Source organism: Lagenorhynchus albirostris, chromosome 2, assembly GCF_949774975.1.
Source record: "Lagenorhynchus albirostris chromosome 2, mLagAlb1.1, whole genome shotgun sequence".
In the NCBI taxonomy this organism is placed as follows: Eukaryota; Metazoa; Chordata; class Mammalia; order Artiodactyla; family Delphinidae; genus Lagenorhynchus; species Lagenorhynchus albirostris.
In genome coordinates this window covers 12,694,156-12,698,069 of record NC_083096.1, presented here as the reverse complement: position 1 = coordinate 12,698,069, position 3,914 = coordinate 12,694,156, and the positions used below count along the sequence as shown (strand labels likewise).

General features: G+C 56.8%; 1 pseudogene; it reads right to left on the bottom strand.

The window, feature by feature from the left end:
* Nucleotides 1-3,006: 3,006 nt before the first annotated feature.
* LOC132515679 (sesquipedalian-1-like) lies at nt 3,007-3,692 on the bottom strand (annotated as a pseudogene).
* Between the last annotated feature and the right edge of the window lie 222 nt (nt 3,693-3,914).

Sequence of the window (3,914 nt, the reverse complement as noted above, 5' to 3'; positions counted from 1 at the left end):
CAAGGCATTTGAAAATATACAACATGACTCAGGTCCATTTGCCAATAGCCAAATCTACCTACCAGCATTCTTTTCTACACTGTACACAGTTTTCTGATTTATTGTTTTTGTGTTATGTGTTATTCTCTCTGCTCCAACCCCACTGCCATCCCCTGACTTCATTTCTGTTTGGCTTAAAATAGAACTAGTATTTTTCGAGTATATCTTTCCTCTAATAGTTTGCCAAAACATAGCCAATAAAACTTAACACACTATGGGTTTATTAAGTTCACAAATTGCCATCTATACAATCACAGGTGGTAGTTTTATCAAATGTTCGACAATATGTAATATTAACTTCAACTTCCTTCAGTGAGTTGTCTGCATTCCTATATAGCTTTATCCTTACCTCTATTATATAATTTATTAAATTGCTATTAGTGTATATGCTTTTGTGCTTCATTAGGATCACATATACAACAAGACTGGGAATGCAGAGTTCATTTTTGTATTCCAAGTACTGTGTTCAGTGCTTTTCAAATTATAGGTGTACAATAATATACATTGATGCAATCAATCTATACATGTATAGATATGTATGACCATATGGAGGGATAAGACAAGGCAAAGAAGAATTGTGTGTGTGTGTGTTTTAATTCTGAATATCTGGGAATATTGGGAATATTCCTCTTCTAAAGTGTCCTGTTTAAAAATCTGATCTGAACACGTCAAACCCAAGGTAGAAGAAGGTGTGAAGTGTCACCGATTGATGGAAGAGTAGGTATCAATGCGCTTAGAGGGAAGAAATAATCAATATGAAAATCAGGCTGTTGAAATTGGGGCCAAGAGGGCAATCTGCATCACCCACCTCTAAGTCACATCTAGTAACTACTATTCCCCCAGCCCTCCGACCCCACGCCAGCAAGGGTAACCATTATTCTCACTTCTAAAACTATAGATTGGTTTTGCCTGTTTTTGAGCTTTTATAAATGGAATCATGGAAATCCATCTTGTTTTTTTTTTATTTTTTTTTTTTACTTGATAAAACTTTATTCTATTTTAGCCTTTATATCCCTCTCCCAGGCTGCCTGATATCTCTCCCCTGCCCAAAGCCGGAGGCAGCCTGACCGCAGGTTGTGCTTTGGGGCTGGATGGGGGGAGACTGTACCTTTAGTGCTTGTAAACCTACACCAGGACTGGGGCCAACACCTCACCACACCAGCTAGGTCTGGCCAGGACATGGGCACTGGGCAGTTCCTAACGCCCCCTGAGACCCAAAGCCTGTGGACCAGAGCTGCCATCTCCATCCCCACCACTAAGGACTTGGGGAAGAGGGGCATGGAAAGTGTACCAAGACCCCTAGAGGCACCTGCAGGAGAGCAGGGCTTGCCAGGGAGAAGGCAAAGAACCAGGTGAGATTCTTGAGGTCCCTGTGTCTCCAGCCAAGGCTCCTTGCCCTCTCCCTGGGGGCAGTGCCAACTATCCCCCCCTCCCTCACTGGCCAACCCCAGAACCAGGCACCCTATCCCTTCCCACCAGCCAACAAGGGACAAAAGCAGTGAAAACACCAAGCTTTGTTGCTAGGATAAAAACACCCTAAGTATTTAAGTTAAAACTGAAGCCCCAGTCAACTGGGCCAGCAGTGAGCTGGTGATTGCAGACACACAGACAGCCCCCCATTCTTCCCCATGCCCCAAGGACTCCAAAGGCAGCAGGAAGGGGCTAAGGGCTGAGTCTTGTCTGTCACCAAGAGGGAGCCTCTGGGGAAATAAAGATTAGGGCAGGGGTGTCCTCAGGGGGTCCCAATTTGGGGGCACTGAGGACTGTAAACATGACCCAGCTTGAGGGCCGGGGGTGTCCCAGCCCCCCGAGATTCTCCCTGGATGAAGAACGGCCACTGTAGTCAGTGAAAAACAGAAGCTGGTCTTGAAGCAAAGCGAGACCTGGTCTCCCTCTTGGAACATTGTGGGCGAGAAGTGGGCTGAGTCTGCGAGCTCAGAGAGGGGCTGCGATGGAGGGAGAGGGTTCTGGAAGCCAAATACGGCTTTGAGCTGACTCACGGCCCCTCCTCCCTAGGGGAAGCTGCTGGAAAGTCAGCTCAGGCCACAGCTGCCCAGCCCACGACTGGACAAGGTCAGGCGAGCTCCCGAGAGGCCCCGCCTCAGGCTGGCTTCGGGAAAAGGCAGAGGATGTGGCTAAGCGGTGCTGGGAGAGCGTGAGGGCTGCCACAGTAGCACAGACATGGCGCGAGGCCAGAGGGCCGCTACGGTCCCAGGAGCACCACCGCAAGGCCTGGCTGAGGCCCCGGGGAAAGTGCTGCCTCGGCCTCACTCCGGGCTGGGAGCCCCGGGGACCTGGCCATCCCACGGTGCTGGGCACACATGAAAGCCCACGCCCACGGAGGCAGGCAGGCAGGCGGCAGCCAGGCAGCTCCTCCGGCGGGCCTTGGAGCCACAGGGTCAGGCCCGGGTGTGGTGTAGCACAGCACAGCCTCCTGTCCGCGTGAGGCCCAGTCTGGAGCCTCTGGACCAGTGCAGACTGCGCATGTGCCTTCCAGGTCACAGCCCCTCACAGGTCCCAGCTGCCGCAGTGGACGCCTGTTGCCAGCAACAAGCCTCGGCTAGGTGATTCGGGACAGGGGACCGAGGCACCTGCAGGGCTGGGTTGGGGGCTACAGTTCCCACAAAACCAGCCCTCCGGCTGCTTGAGGATCACCCAGGGCCTGGATTCTCCTGAGGATCAGGCACGATGGCCTCCTCAAGGCTGGGCGTTCTCTGAATGACAGAGGTCCCAAAGCACCCCTCAGAACCCAGCATCTTCTCCAAGCCTGAGTCCCCGAGAGTTGACCAGGCAGGGACCTCAGGGCTTACGCCGACTGCGACCGCCCTCAGGACCAGATCCCCGTGTCTCAGGGCTGGGCCTGTCAGAGCAGGGCCTGGGGCTGGAGTGGCACCAGAACCAGGACCAGTGCTGGCCTCAAGTCTGGCCTTGACCGCTTCCCCTTGGTTCCGGCCCTCAGCCCTTTCCTCAGGGCTGGGCCTGGCTGCGGAGCCACTGGCCCCTCAGCGCCCTGACCTCCTGCCCGTACCACTCGTGCAGCTGGGCGAAGGAGGCCGAGTCGAGAGGCCCGCTGGGCGCCGAGGCCCGCCGGCAGGGTGGTAGTGGCGGGGCTCGGGGCCGGGCAGGGGTCTGGGGGCGGCGCCAGCGGGGGCGGCGGCGGGGGCGGGGATCTCCGCGCTCCACCAGGCACAGCCGTCCTCCTTGGGCAGGAGCGCGTGGGGTTGGCGGGGCGGGAGTGGGCCGCCTGCGGGCGCAGCCGCCAACCGGTGTCCCAGCTAGCGCACCACCAGCCGCAGGTAGTCGAAGCTGGCCCGCGACAGCGCCTTCACCCAGCCCTCCATGGCGGCCTGGCTCTCGGCCGCCAGCACGTAGGTGTGGGCCCGGGCCCCAGCGAAGCGCACGGCGAAGGCGAACTCCTCGGCCGCCTCCACCAGCTCCACGGTGCAGCCCTCCAGGATGATGACTCCCACGGGCTCACGGCCGGCCGCGTCCCTGAAGCAGAAGAGCATGGTGCCGCGCGGTACAGGCCGGCGGCGGTGGTGGGCCGCATGCCGGCCGCCCTTCTTGTACTGGAAGCCCGCGTTGTCGGCCGGGGCGTCGCAGGTGGCGTGGAAGGCCAGGCTGCGCTGGTTCAACTTCATGGCGGCGGGGCCTGGGGGTTTGGGACCTCTCAGGCCACTGCTCACTTCCCCGCCCTCTGCTCAGTTCTGGGGGGCCGGGGGGCCGGGTGCTTTGTCTCCCGGGCGGCCGAGCCGGCGCAGCAGCGGGACAGCACGGATCCGTCGGAAGGAGGCGGGGGTAGCCGGCTGTTTTTCTAGTTCTTCACTGTTGTTCTATAGTATTCTGTTATCTTAATATAGTATGGTGTATCTGTT